General features: G+C 32.3%; 1 protein-coding gene across 2 annotated transcripts in view; it reads right to left on the reverse strand.

The window, feature by feature from the left end:
- Window positions 1–16,898, reverse strand: part of LOC143232652 (CUGBP Elav-like family member 4) — a 442,146-nt gene that overhangs the window by 336,570 nt on the left and 88,678 nt on the right. The gene's annotated exons all lie outside the window — the stretch shown is intronic.

Raw genomic sequence — 16,898 nt, forward strand, 5'->3', positions numbered from 1 at the left:
AAATTGTAATTATATTAGTATTGTATTTTTGAAGAACTTAATAAGAACAAGAAAAACTGATGTAATATTTAGGGCTTTCTTTGGTTTTTCTTTAATTTTGAATACAGATATTAAGTAAAAATTATAAAATTTAAAAATCGATTATTCAAGCGCGTGTCAGAAACTAAACAAAGAAGTTATAAATTTATGCTTTTATAATATAATACAGCGTTCTCTTAACTAATATGTTTAATTTATGTGTGTTGACGTCTACTTTCCTAGAGGAAAGCAAACTTTTATCCACACAAATAAGTCTCATTAATAAAACAATTCTTTCATTTGTACCTCTTACTACAAAGATGTCCATTTTGTGTGCGTATGAGCGTTAGCATCCATCACTCAGAGTTGGCGAGCTCGATTACTTCTTTTGATATTGTAAAAGAAAATTGGTTTTAGTTCTTACTTGGCTCAAAAGGTGGTCGAATAAGCTCCTGAAAAAGGGCTCGCATTAACAAGAGTTTGCTCGCCCGATTATCATAAATTTTTGTGTGTTAACTAGGAACAGGACGATGGTGAAAATGAGCTTTTGGTTTCAGAATATTTTCCAAAGAAAATATATTAAAACATCCTGAAATAGAGCACCTTTGCACTTTTCTATCGACATTTGGTTTTGACCGTCACATTATAACTCCCCCACGGCTGAAAGGACGAACATGCTTGGTGTGACGGAGATTCGAGACTGCAACCCTCAGATTACAAGTCGAACGCCTTAACCCACCTGGCCATGCCGGGCCAGCTAAGCAAGTACACAAATCAGTTATTATTTTCCACAAAGTAGGGTGAACACTTATCATATAATGAGGCCGTTAAGGATTTAATAACAAAGAATAGAAAGAAAGTGAACGTTATCTAACCTTATTCTTGATAAATAAATTGTTTGCGTCTTTAACAGTACCCTCAGCTAGTTTTATACAAAAGTTCAAATAAATATGATTGCAACTTATTTATATATATATGTACATAGGAAGAGAGAATAGAAAGAGCTTTACGGTTAACTTAATGCATAGTTTTATCATATAAAGAAATAGTTCTACTGTTTTGAATGATAGCTAGTTTTAGGATACATTATATATATATATCATGAGGAGCATACTAAATAATCAATCAAAGTCAGCAGCATATAATCACGAAAATGTTTCTTCTTTTTGTTGTTGTTGTTGTTAAGCTGATAAGACAAGAAAATTACCCTGATCACAATTTTAGTCGAAAAAACATGTACATGTTTCTACTTCAGGGTATCAAGTGTTTTATTTTTATAAATCATCATTTGTCATCTTTTTCACTCAAAAGTATATCGTTGAACCAACTAATCGTTATTTGAGAAGCAAAATAATTTTATAGAAAAAGTCCTCTGATATTTAGCTCCGAATAGGTTGTGCATGTAAAATGTAAAATGTTACTGATAAAGAGAAACTTATTATCAACTAAGAACAAAAGACATAATTTTTCCTGTGAATTTATGTGATATTTTAACATGTTTTGTTTTTGTTTCTTAAGATTGCGAACAAAAGACAATCTTTAGCTAAATTCAACAGCTCTGTAAATATCTACACTCAAGATTAAAGGTTTCATATTTTCAGATTCTTCCAGGAGTGAAATTTTAGCTGTCGATATACTTAAGAGCACTTCATGGAATATTTCGGCGCTTAATACAAATATCTACTCTATATCCCATTTCATTTCACGTTACTTTAAAGATAAGGATGTATATTGGTAATAAGAAACTACTATATGAGAGTATAGATTTACGTTACAGGAACAGTTTACTAGAGTAGGAAAGTTCAGCGTATGTCTTACATGAATAGTTCGGTAATGGTAGTAACAAGAGGAATAACTTAGAGAGTTAGAAACATTTATGTGTTACGGGAATAGTCTAGCAAATATTAGAAACTACAGTGTCATAGAGAAATAGTGTGTAAGCCATGGAAACTACAGTGTGTTTCAAGAATAGCACAGTAGCGGTAAAAACTGTAGTGCGTTTGGGGAATAGTATGTTACGATGGGAAGAAACTACAGTGTATGTGAGGAATAGTACAGTAACGGTAAAATCTACAGTGTGTTTCAAGAATAGTACAATAGAAGTAAAATTACAGTGTATTTGAGGAATAGTACAGTAGCAGTAGAAACTACAGTGTGTTTCAGGAATAGTATAGTAGAGGAAAAATCTACAGCGTGTTTCAGGAATAGTACACTAGAGGTAAAATCTGCAGCGTGCGAAATATATATGGAAATTTTGAGTGACTTGTGGTGATATTTATACATAAGGTGACTAATAAAGTACATTTGTTTCAGTAATTCGTACTTCGTGGCTTAGAATATTAATAACGTAAAAACAAAGGCAGTATATAGATGTCCTATGCGAAATATTCTATGTACAGGACATGCGATAACAATAAAACAATTGAAACACAAGTTTGTATTTTTTCAAATCGGCGTTGCTATAACGACATGATAATTGTTGTTAAAGAAACTGTTATAAACCATTGTGCTGGAGACTATTGTAAGTATATAAACTTACAATGGTTAAACCTGGAGTTGAATTACCTGCGATGGACAAAGGAGATAATCCCATTAAAATAATAATAGAAAAAAAAATTGTAGTAATTAGACAACATTGATGAAAATAGGCAATGTAATCATATTATTCGTACTAATAATACATGGTAACTTAGATTTCTAATTAAACTATTAAACAATAGCTTATTTGAGACATTTTATATTTGAATAAAGCAAGAATGGTATGTATTAAAATTAAAGAAAAAACAATTTCGTGCATATAGATTAAGGACAGGAAGTGGGAAGTGTATTTAACAGGTGATTTTCTTGCAGTAAGAATAAACTATATGAGAAGAACAATTCTGAAACAATTGACGTATCCCTTTATTGTGATATGTACTTAAATCGACTTTTTAAATTGTGATGGTAATTAAAAACTCTTTGCTCGCAGGTTGTTAGTTTTCTGAAACTTGTACATACTTACACATTTAGAAACAAATTTTGTTATTTATTCTTACTGTGTCAAGTCGTTAAATTAATCAAACAGGAGACGACAGACACACGAACACGTTATAAAAGGTATTTGATGAAATAAATATCATGTTTTACCACGTATCGTAAAGTTGATGGGTTATTTTACTCCAGCGACCGAAACATTTTAATACACAACAAGAAAGTAAAGTGTTAAGCTTCCTTACGGGACCAACAAACCAATTTACACCGAAAGAGCTTTTTAGTTCTGTAATAAACTGTAAGTACCTAGTGTGTGTTTTTTCCTGTCAATTTACAACTACGTAGAATAGCTTTCCACCTTTACATAGATACTTCAGAGCAGCTTGTATATGGGATAAATATTAAATAAAACACTACTGCTCTGTGTTTTCGATTAACATTCTGAAAATATACTCTTATAGGGAGTAAAACCTTATAGAAACCTTTATTTTAGGTATATATTAAAATGTGCAACTTTAAATGATTGCACTTAGATCATGTGCAACCTTATCTACAGTTGTCATTTTGAGATCATACACAATCGACTGGAGCAAGGTAACGAACCAATGATAACAAACATTTAAGAATTACAGAAATGGTTAAAAAGACTGGAACAATGTAACGAGCCAGTGACAACAAACATTTAAGAATTACAGGAATGATAAGAAAGACTGGAATCAATAAATTAGAATTTTTAATAAATTAAAATTTTTGTAATTCATTGTAAAAAATTCAATCTGTAGTTATATGTCCTATCTTCGAAAACGTTTTCTAGAAAGAAACCAATGTAATTTAATTTTTGTTACAAATTAACAGATAAAACTAAAAGCAGTATAAAAGTTATATGCATTTTTCATTTTTTATTTTGCTAAACATTTAAGAGAAATGAAGGCTAAAACTCATACAGTATTTACATCTCTCTTCAACATAGACACATAGAAATGTGAGTAATAAATAATCGTAATATCGAGATTAAGAATTATAAAGATACTCTAATAAAAAAAGAGTGTTTAACACTTTATTTCTCAACAAAGTTAATATAATTTGCATTATATTTATGCCAGGATTACTATAGAAAGTTTTAATCTAATTATTTTTCTTTTCGAAAATAACTATTGAAATATTCATGCTTAGCAGTTTCTAAAATTTTAACCAACGTATTTATCATAATGTTCGATTTATCATGACTACTTCGCTTAATACATTAATCATAAAAAGTTTTTACTGCAAAGATATAAACTTTTCAGTTCTTCTAGGCTCCATGAGTGTATAAAAAACACAAGTTTTAGTTAGTTAGATAGAATTGCCCGAAATAGTTAATTAAAGAAAACCTACAACCCAGTTGTTCATTTTCTATCGTCTTAGTTATCTGAACAAATAATACATGAAGAGATAGGTTGTTTTATATGTATTTCCCAAAAAGGAAGCTGAAGACCATCTGTTTTAACCACTCGCAATACAATACAATAGTGTGTTGTCTGTTTGTTAGTCAGTCAACAGACACTAAAATTACCATACATAAGGTACACTTAACATTGAAATTTTTACTCTCGTGAGTCGGTAAAACGTGCAAGAAGAATCATGCATTCTGTAGGATACAAAACAACATGAACATATGAACTTGAAACGCAAAAAATAAAAACATTTGTTACTCTTAATTTTGATTTTATTTACTTTGGAAACACAGCAATTTCGAGGACAGTGAGTAAGTATATCTAGTACATATTTATTACAGATATCATTCCCTTCTGATAAATCAAAACACTTAAATTAATTCCTGTCTATTTTACTTCCTTATCAGGTCTTTACAACAGTGCAATAAGTCTCAAACCAATTGGTAAAAAATATACTATTACTTCCAGGAAATTACATTTAGACCACTCAGTTGGTAACGTTGTGAGTATATATATATATATGAGAAGATGAGAGGATAAACCAATATATAGGAAATGAGGCTTGCTTCTAGCATCACATTTTAGTAGAGTGAAAGCTATACGTTACACGTCTATTATCAGGCAAAAGCAGCGAATTCGTGTTCATATTATTTTGCTAGAATTATCCATTATGGTGAATAAAAAGAAACCTTAAAATTCACGTATTTTTCAGCTGTATCATTATCATTTATATCCAACACTGTATTATTATATTAGGATCACATGATACCATGTTTGAAGCAACAACAGTAAAACTGTCGAGGTCTTGTAAATTTAAGAAGACATTCTTATCGATTTCTTTACGATTACACTTACGTAGTATACATTTAAACACAGAATAATGATCTGAGTTTACATGATGCATTTAAACAGATATATTCAAAAATACTGACCCAACATTGTACATAAAGCACGAACAGGTGGTTATATTTCCATTCACAGTAAGATTTTGAACAAATTCTGTAAAATGGCTTCACGTTTTTAAACAGAGTTCAGGAACGAAATTATGTTGGGATATTCGTAATGCGAGATTATTGAATAACATATTGGCAAAAAACACAATATTTCGAAAAACTAACCTTTTATATTTACAATGAAAGCCAGCGTAAACGGAAAAATTGTTAAAGAAAAGTGCTTAAGACAGTACCGGTCTTTGAAACCTTACCCCAAGCGAATATGAAGCAAAGGTGTTATCTGTAAAGTACAATATGTAATTTCTTCAATAAAGTTGAGAATATCTCTTGATGTCAAGATTATAAATTTAGATTTGAAACTGACAAAAGCACACGAGCCAAAATTGCACAAAATTTTGGCTACGTTTAACTGGAAATTATGTGTTGGTTTCACGAGGTGACCGAGTCACTGTTATTATCCAGTTTGTTAATAATCTCTATCCTCCTGACACAGCTTCAGTTGACTTGTGTGCAATTTGCCTGCTTAACTTTTGATCATAGCAAGCTACGAGAGATAAAGAAATGTTCAGTAATTAATATAACTAATTTAATGTGTTGCTTAATCCCACTATTCGTTGGTAAAAGAGTAGTCCAAGAGTTGGCAGTGGGTGGTGATGACTAGCTGCCTTTCCTCTAGTCTCAGACTGCAAAATTAGGGACGGCTAGTGCAGATAGCCCTTGTGTAGCTTTGCGCGAAATACAAAACAAACCAAACTAAATAATAAGCATAGAAATATTATATATATTAAAAATTTCAATAACTACTGTAAATGGAATTAATACTAAAGAAAGCGCTACATATAACTTACTTGGATGAGACGTACAACATATCTAAAAACTGACCCCTTCTCCATTCGCAAATGGCGTGTTACAATGCAAATGTCAGTGAATAGTACATAATCATGGGCATCAGAGACAAAAGACACAGGAAGTAGTTCCAAGAAAATGCGGAGCGTGAAATGTCATTCTCACAAAATGTAATTTAAGTGTAGAAATTGTGAAGTGTCAGAGAAAACAAATCATTACTTATGAGTCGTGATGAAATAAGAAACATTTTAAAGGCTCTATATGATCAAATGTTTGTATTAGTGTTGTTGATTCTCAGGTTTCGTGAGAAAAGTGGGACAGCGCGGGTATGTACAATTAATTCATCATATAATCTCCTAAACACAATCCATCGCCAAAGGTATCCATGAAAATATGCGGCATTAAACACACTTTAATTCGGCGCCTGTTTTACATGTAAAATTTCCAAATGGCTGTCATACTTAAACTATTCATTTAATCGTTTATATATTTACCACCAATGTATGATTTCTAGCTTACTTATGTACAAGATATTTTTATTTATATATATTCCTCTTGTCATGCTAAAATCTCAAAAATACACATAATAATTGATGTTTTCATAGCCAGTACTATCAGTAAAGCATAATACGTATCTACACAGAAGCTAGCATATAAAGTACACAAAACTGTTAAACTTGAAGTAATTTAAAAATATTTTAAATTATAAATATGACAAGTTGCCAGATAAAATGAATTTTTATTCTCAATGTTTCGTTGTATTAGCTTAATATACAGTTGTCTTAATACATATATACGTAAACTGAAAACGATTTTGCCAAACGTCTACAAGTAGGGTTTGTTATATTGCTAGGATATAAGAGGGCAAAACTATAAAAGTATCTATATAAATATAATAGTTCTATCTGCTGTTCGTCCACATAACTACTTCACGGAATGTGAATGTATTTTCACTAAATTTGATACAGAGGTTCATTGAGAGATTCAAACACATTTACAGTTTTGTATATTACATTTTGTGGTCTTTATGTGCATTTTTGTGTTCTTTACAATTACATATAAGGTAAGAAACTTTTCATGTCCTAAAATAATCTGTATTTATCACAAATTTACATAAATTCCATCCAGAGGACGGATATTATAGTTATTATACATATATTAGTAGACTTAAACTAATTTTGTATGTTTTTAACCGTATTGGGAATGCTGGTAAAAATCTCTTATATTAAGGCATTTTAGTTTTATAGATGGAAACACGTGTTTCTATATTCTGTTAACTTAATATATATATATATATATAGCTGTCAGAAGAAAATTCTACTTATTTGGTTTAAACTGACATTACGTCTTGTTCATTGCTGTGTTTTACCCACCAGCATGACCGAAGTTGAACAAAAATCATGGCCTCGCCAACTAGTGAATGAATATTTGCTGTAACATTATTATCAACGCTGTAACTAATACTTTATCTACCAATTTTGATTTCATTCCTTTAAGTCGTACACTCAATCCTTACTTTGGATGCACCTTTTTCACACCTCATGTTTTGGATCAAATAATAATCTCCATACAGTTAATTGTGTTTGAATGATACAAAGTATTTAGGAAAACAGAAAGTCAAACCAAAGAAGAAATGTTTACTTTTGAAATATATCTAATCCTTTTCTGACGACCTCTGCGAGTGAATAAGTTTGTTTTGCTTTTTATTTTTTTTAAATTTCGCGCAAAGCTACTCAAGGGCTATCTACGTTAACCGTCCCTAATTTAGCAGTGTAAGACTAGAGGGAAGGCAGCTAGTCATCACCACCCACCGTCAACTCTTGGGCTACTCTTTTACCAACGAATAGTGGGATTGAACGTCACATTATAACGCCCCCACGGCTGAAAGGGCGAGCATGGTTGGTGCGACCGGGATTGGGTGAATAAGAAACGATATTGTTCAGGGAGATCCTATTTATGGTTTGGTTTAAATTTCGAGCAAACCTACACGAGAGCTATCTGCACTAGCCGTTCCTAATTTATCAGTGTAAGACTAGAGGGAAGCCACCCACCGCCAACTCTTGGGCTACTTATTTACGAACAAATAGTGGGATTGACCGTCACATTATAACACCGCACGGCTAAAAGAGCGAGCATGTTCGATGTAATGCGGACTCAAGCCCCCGACACTGAGGTTACGAATTGAGTATCTTAACTACCTGGACATGCCGGGCCTCTTATTTATGAAATCATGTAATATTTCACGTTTATGTCGCACATGTGATATATTATTATGTGTAAATACTGTGAATTAATAGTTTATGAAAACAATTTGCCCGAAAAAAAAAGAAAATTGATACATAATCGAACCACTTTACTTAAATACTAAGTTTTGTTTTAATAAACAATGGTGCTGTATGACTTCAGTGGTCTATAATTTTTGGCTGTCAGCTTACTAGTTTACTAAGTTATATGAAAATGACATGGTTAAAACATTCCTAAGCAACACTATAATGCGTCAGTTATCGTCAATACTGAATTTAGTAGCATGATAGCACAATCTTATCCTTTAAATATCTATACATGTATTTTGTTTGTTCAAAGATAAGATCTAAGTGAATTTTGCGTTTTCATGTGGCTTGTTAAATATTTGAATAGTAAAACAACGTCGAATAAAATCAATATTTTATTAACATCAGAACAACTATGCTGAACATTATTTGTTTTAGAGCTAAAGCAAACAATGGACTGTGTCCACCGAGAGGAACTCAATCCCAGATTTCAGCGTTGTAAGACCGTAAATCTATCGCTGTCAACACCAAGGGACACCAAGCAGAAGAAATGATAATAATTTAACATAAATAAACCGATACCGGCATATTTCGAATATTTTTAACAGTTATTATATTACTTTTTATTAAGATAATATTTATCTGTGAAATGTCTACAAGGCTGTTTTGAAGTTTACTGGTGTAAGATACTCTCTCGACAACCAGTACTATTAAGTCACTTTAACTTACTAGGTTTTTATTCTCCTTTTACAGAAGCTTGTACAAGCTTATGACCACCAGCTGACGGTTTTATTCACTCTCGTTTAAATAAAGCATAGCATATTACGAAAAATAGAAGATACAATTAGTATCAAGTATGATACCTTGTAGCCGACTGACCCGTTCTTTTCAAAGTATAAATGACTTTTCTTTTTCGTTCAAAATAAATTTCTAGGCAGAGAGTCAAATAACTCTCGTTCAAACACTTGACTGTCAATAACAACGTAAGAGGATTTTTACTTTATGATTTGGAAAAGTACTTTGCTCCCTTAAAGATTAAAGACCCGACTTGAAACCTTGCTTATCTTATAAACGTCATCTACGATAAGAGAAGGTTTTACTTAGTAACAACGATTGTACTTCACCATATGAGATTGAAAAAGCAGTTATCGAATTCTCTTTATTACATGCTTGCAAAAGAAAAGAACTTAATACAAACTCTAATGTTTTGATTCGACTGATTATTCGCCATGATAGATGGGTGAGATTTATCATGAAATTTGTATTCTGTACAATGTCCAGTTAAGGTTTTAAAAGTTTCAAATTTATTTACAACAAGTTGAGTGCATGCAACCGGTTAATTTATATATATTATTGTTAATGCGAATAAATTATGATGTCATAGATTAATTCCTCAAAAAAGCCAGAACAACAATATGCTTTCGTAATAAACAATAGATTGTTTCTTGAGTAATAGGAAATGTACTGACGCACATTACTTTTCTACAGTAATTAAATACTCATCGAAATTTAAAACAATAAAAGACACAGTACTCGGAATTACTTCTTTTATTTCTGACTTACAAAAATCTTTTCCACTTATTTCCGAGAAAAAACAAAACAATAGATGGCAGTATTAGAACAATTATTGTGTGGTTCTCATAAATCAAAAAGGTTTACATTACATTATATTAAATACATATGATGTTATTTGTTATTAACTCAAAGCTAGACGAACGGATACTGTGCTCTGTCCCCCACTGGTGTTGAGTCTGCATACGAGATTTACTCTTAGGTATACATAATTCATACGTAAATTGTAAAAGCATATTACAGTGTTTGATGTCGCAGCGAAGTTATCTGAGTCCTGAACACAAACGTAGCTCTATCTTAAGAAGGTTTTCCATGTAAAAATAGGATTGTGTGTATGACTGTTAAGCGGAACAGTATTGTGAACGCGTGCTAACAGCGCGATCATACAAAAGTGATGCTAGTGAAAATATACGAGTTAATATTACTCCATGAATTAAATATGGCACGAAAGGGTATACCAAATAAAATTTTGGACAATGGACAAAAAGTAAAATACTATAAGTAATGCAAATACAAAATATAAAGTGTTAGTATTCAGTAACAGAGCAAACAAATTAACAATTTCAGAGAGGAAGGAACAGGTTTATTCAAAACGTGGACCGAATGCCAATAAAGATTAATCAATTTGGTGTTGAAAATTCTCACACAATAATCCATGGAACAAGAAAAAAATATTTACTAAAGCTACAAATTCAACTGCAATTTAAGACATTTTAGTATGTACATTATAGATTGATTATGCTTGTTATTATAGGTATGAACACTTCAGATTTCTCTTCTTTTGACATACTGTATACATGTGATGTGCATGCCATCTATTGGTAAAACAGTTAACCAATAGTAGGAATCCCTTTATAACATTGTCAGTTGTCCTTTATTCAGATAATAGTGATATGCTTGGAAGTCTGTTCGGTTAACAAATAAACCAATATGACTCAACATTTGTATTGTAAGAAACCTATTCATCCTTGAAATGAGATGAAACTTACAAAATGTGAACCTGCAGACGAGCTCGTAAGTGTTTTCTTTGGTTAACTTAATTGTATTCGATATTTTACCGTTGACACCGTTATTAGTATAATTATCCCAAATATTCAATAAATTCGAATTAAAATTAAATAATTTATTGCTTGCATAAGACACAGTGTCTCAATATGAATACTCTAGTTTTATGGAAGATAAAGGTGAACAAGCTTGTTATAAATTTCGCGCAATATTACTCGAGATATTTGTGCTAGCCATCCATAATTTTGAAACGATAGACTAGATGGAAGGCAGCTAGTCAACACCACCTACCTTTAACTCTTGGCATACTCTTAACCAAAACACTACCAGTAAACGGAAGAATCCTAAGCATTGTTTTTATAACCAATGCCTGCAATATAATTATTACTAACACCAAATTTAGTAATATGATCGCACAATCTTCACCTGTAAGTATCTACCTATATTTGTTTTTCAAATTCTAATTGGGATACTCTTTACCAACGAATAGTGGGACTGCCTGTTACATTATAACACCTGTGCGGCTTAAATGGCGAGTATTTTAGACAAAGAGATACAATCACAAGACTGACAGATTAAAGTCGAATACTTTAACCATTATGCTATGCCAAGCCAGATATGTGAATAGTTACAAAATTTCTGCATCTGTTGCGTTTCACCACCTGGAATGTTATCAGAAATTTAATAACAAAATTTATATTAATCAAATAAAACTGGTATATGTTGTGTCATGTTTACATCGTGAATATGGATTTAATTTTAGTTTCAAGTAAAGCGGCTCGTCATGGCCAGGTAGGTTAAGGCATTCGACTCGTAATTTGAGGGTCGCGGGTTCGAATCCCAGTCGCACCAAACATGCTCGCCCACTCAGCCGTGGTGGCGTGCTGATGACCAAGAGTTGGCGGTGGGTGATGATGACTAGCTGCCTTCCCTCTACTCTTACACTGCTAAATTAGGAACGGCTAGTGCAGAGAGCTCTCGTGTAGGTTTGCTCGAAATTCAAACCAAACCATAAATAGGATCTCCCTGAACAATATCGTTTCTTATTCACCCAATCCCGGTCGCACCAAACATGCTCGCCCTTTCAGCCATGGGGGCGTTATAATGTGACGGTCAATCCCACTATTCTTTGGTAAAAGAGTATCTCAAGAGTTGGCGATGGGTGGTGATGACTAGCTGCCTTCCCTCTAGTCTTACACTGCTAAAGTAGGGACGGCTTTGTCGAGTAGCTTTGTGCATAATTAAAAAAAAACAACAAACAACGAAACATCAAGTAAAGCTTAATTTTGAGTTTGACAAAAACGTAATATTAGTCACATAAGTAACTTGTACGTTAAAATGCAATTCGGCAAGATATACACAGTGCATACTTGGTAGATATTGTCAATAAACTGCCTAACAGTAGAAAGCGTGTGTGTTTTCTAAGAGCAATGCCACATCAGGCTATCTCCTGAGCCCACCGAGGGGAATCGAACCCTTGATTTTAGCGTTATAAATCCGGAGACATAGCGCTGTACTAGCGGGGGGGGCACCTAACAGTAGAAAGAAATATTACGTGATAATAGACAGTTGTAATACACTGTCTTACGGTAGACAGTGGAGAAATATTTTCTTATGGTGGATATTTAATCACTCCACAGAACAATATATATATACCAAACGTATAGTCTATTAGTTCTAAATTAGGGACAGCGCAAAAATTCTGAAACAAATAAATTAGTTCATTAACAACCACGTTTCCATTTTCATGGTTAATTTCTGATGTATAGATTAGTTCTATCGAGCTACGTATATTTTTATAAAAAGTAATATCAGCTCTACTTTTTATCAATTCTATTCACAACAAATGAAGACCACTAGGTTGATAAATCTTATACGCACCCTTTTCTTCGTGGTATGCAATTTAAAGTTCGAGGCTTAAAGTTCTAAACATCAGTTTTACAAAACAAGCAAAGAAAAAACAAAATGTGTTCATGAATTTAATTAAAAGTTTTGAACTACGGACTGATCGTGTTAAGGTAAAATAACATCATTATAGTGATGATAATGAGAAATAGAGCCTGTGGAACTGCTCCCCTTTATGATCTATAGGATGATCATAGAATCCGTTCACAGAGTACGGACCATATGTTTGTATCCACACTCTGTATTATGACAAAAATTCTTAGAAGAACGCCTCAATCATCCAATTCCAATTTATTGTCACTTGGGTTTAATCTTTTGCACGTGTAGGGTATATAAAAAGTGAAACGTGCTAGCGACAAAAATCGTTTTTTTTTTTTGCTTATTTGTTGTTGGATTTTATTAATTTACTGGTTAATGACAATAACTTGTATAATAGCAGTCTTCTCCGCATGCTATTCTATGAATGCATTCAAGCAGTCAGGCAGTGTTTTTATTCAATAAGCTGTAGTGGTGTAACACGTTCGCTTCCCCAAAATGTTCGCTGCGCGATAAGGACTGTAAAATAACAACATTATATAAACTATGTTTTTTACTTGAACGCAGAAAGCGCATCTATAAGATATAACATTTTATTTAACTATATTTATAATACTAAACCTATAACGTCGCTTTTTTTCAAAAAATAAGCTTGTGTTTAATAAGAATAATTGATTTTAATTAAAAAATTACAGTTTGATGTGAAAAGAGAGTTGTATTGTTTAGATACTTTACACGTGAAACACTTTTAATAAAGAAATCTTAGAAAAGTTATTTTAATGAGAATAATATTGTTGCAAGGTTTCTTATCAACTGTTAAATACGTATTTTATCTTTTCAATTTAATTATTGATAGAGATGCAAATTACGTTATAATAATGTGCAGATTTGTGGAAAATGACCATATTTTGACGTTTCTTCAAAGCCATGGCAAAACAGGTTCATACTAATGGAATAGTTGTGATTTATCACTCACTTTAAAAACGTCCTCTCTGCTAACTTGTTTGTTGTTAAGCACGAATCCACAGAATAGGCTATCTTCTCTGACCACATTAAAAAAGTTTCAAACTCAACTTTTAGCTTTATGGCTGTCAGACTTATCCCTGAAGTACCAGATAACCAGCTTCGCTGTGGAAAAATACTTACTAGAAAACTAATATCATAAAAGAATATTATCATTACCTTAGAAAGAAAACAAAGAAAAATCGCCAATGGAGCAAAAACGGTTTCGGCATAAAAGAGCTGATGAGCAATTGTTTGAGAGTGAAAAACATAAAATTATGTTGTATTATGTAATGATATTTGTTCTCTTTATCTTGTATGTATGTATATATATATATACATAGAGAGAGAGAGAGAGAATATGAAAGTGATTACAAAAACGAAATAAATACAAGCAATACAAATGAAATGCTGCTTATATAACATATACAGAGGTTGGGTATGCGAAACGACTTAGGAGTCTCACCAATTCTTAACATTCTATATCACCACGGCTGGTACTACTCTATCTCACGACCGTGCACCTTGACAATAGCTCTGCAACGTAGTTTTCATTACAAAAGATTATTATGTCCACTACTCCTCCAAGATGACTTTTCATAAACAATCTAATGTACGAGGACGAAGGTTTCTCACCTCCCTCTTCAACGGTCAGTCAAAAATCCATAGAAACTGTCTCCAGCGGCTCGACCAGTATACCCTAGTATGGAGTAGAATGATGTTTCGTTTTATTCTTCAGTTGCTTGAGCCATAAGACAGTTCAAAAGTTATGTCGTTGAAGCAACTTGCATGATTTATATCGCTTCTATAGATGAAAATTGTTCTTGATTATGTTGTGTACAGTTGCCTGAATCGCATGGATAGTTTTTACCACTAACCTTTATATTTACAAAAAAGCCCCCTCTTTATTTCTATACCAAGGGTAAGACTTGATACAGGTATCGTTTTCCATGATCCTAGTATCCCAAAGTGAACTATATTTCTATTAAGTAACAGGAATGCTCCCATTTTAGTAATTCTAAATCGTCTAAACACATCTTTTTTATCTGCATGTATGAATAATTTGCGTTGGAAAGGAAAATACAATGTAAAATTTTAGTTCTGATAAATTCTGTTCCATCGCAAATTTATATTGGCTACAGTTATCACGTAATTTGCTTACTTGCTTATTCAAAATATTGTTCATATAACGTACTCAACCTTATGTATTCATAATGTATTTCTAAATAAATATTCTTTGTAAAGAAACAAGATTCAAGCATTCAAAATTTAAAAACTACTCTGGTGCTAAAGATGGAACAGGTAGCTTTTTAAATATTATAAGGCTGGTGCATTAGAATACACCACTTTAAAATCAACATAATTTACGATCACAGTCATGCTTGTTCTACGTCTTTTCTATTATCACAAACTGCGTTTTTCTGTCTTCTTTAATTACTACCCAAGTTTAAAGCACAACCATTAGTAATACTCCATTGATGCTATGAAATGTAAGTTTTACTAACAACCAATATTATAAAAATTGGAGACAAAAGTATTCCATCAATACTCTTTTACCTCATAAATAAACTTTCCTGCTTTGCCAATTCACAGTATTATTTTTCTTCCTCTTTTTGACAAGAATTTCTTTAAATTCAATTCATAGCCTTTTTAATATTTTATTCTTGGCTCATGAATCAGAAGCTAAAATTTAATGACAAAATGACAGTTCTCACAGTGCAAGAGAACTTAGTTATAGTCATGTTTACAATCAAAAGCCTCGGCAAAAATGTTAATGTGTCTTTCTGATTAATTGGAAATTTATTCCAGTTCAGTAGAGTTAAATAAGAAAAAGTTACAAAACTTACTCAGCAGAGGACGAAGTTTTATTTTAAACTTAAGTCTTTTTTTTGTATGTACAATTTTTTATGGAAATTCAAAAGATTCTTAATTTCCCAATAATAAAGATAATGCTTGCTAAGTTAATACTCTCGAGCAACTGCTCAATATAATCTCAGTCACAACAACTAAAGTCTTTAACTCTTTATGTGTTGATGTCTTTTCTTTATAAACAGAAATTACTTCTTTATTCACTGATAGGTTAGTACATTAAACAACACAAAAGATGTGCTGCACAATTATAGATTCAATATCGTAATCTTAAATATAATTTAACTGTTAAATACAAAAAAGAAACTAAACATATAATAGCCTACATAAGATTAATCTCCCGGTATATGAGCTACTTGTGTAAGCTAATGCAATAATTATGTATTTGGTTCGCACCAAATTTCTGACAAATTGTTTATACGGTAGTGCTACAGATAGACTAAAATAATTACGAAGAAACGTTAGAAGTTTGTTAAATAAATCCTACAACATTTGAGAGATAGAAGCCTTTGATATACTACAAAGAAGCGGAGAAACCCGTAGAGCAAAGTACTCAGGACGGAAACGGACTTCAAAACCACACTCAAAGTCAATTTGAAGCCATACATTCATTTTGTACTTTAAGGAAAAATAACTTCTTGTTCCAAACGAAAATGAAAAGGGTTATACCTCGTGGTAACATTAACAATACGATAAACACGGGTTTTAAGCTGTTGATGATTTACAAATCTAAGATTTATGAGCTCTCAACGACATCTCGAAACCACCAACTGTTTTCACGAGAAAAATGTTAGAAACAAATTTGAGTCGTTGTTCTTGCTTTGAATTAAGCACAAAGCTACACAATGGGCTATCTGTGCTTTACCCACCGCGGGTATCGAAGCCCGATTTTTAGCGTTGTAAGTCCGCAGACATACCGCTGAGTCACTGGGGGGCTAAACTGGAGTCAAAACAACCCCACGCGACCTCACATTGGCAAAGTCCATGAATGCAGCTCAAATAGACTTTTGTGTCTCTCT

This window comes from Tachypleus tridentatus, chromosome 11, assembly GCF_004210375.1.
Source record: "Tachypleus tridentatus isolate NWPU-2018 chromosome 11, ASM421037v1, whole genome shotgun sequence".
Taxonomy (NCBI): Eukaryota; Metazoa; Arthropoda; class Merostomata; order Xiphosura; family Limulidae; genus Tachypleus; species Tachypleus tridentatus.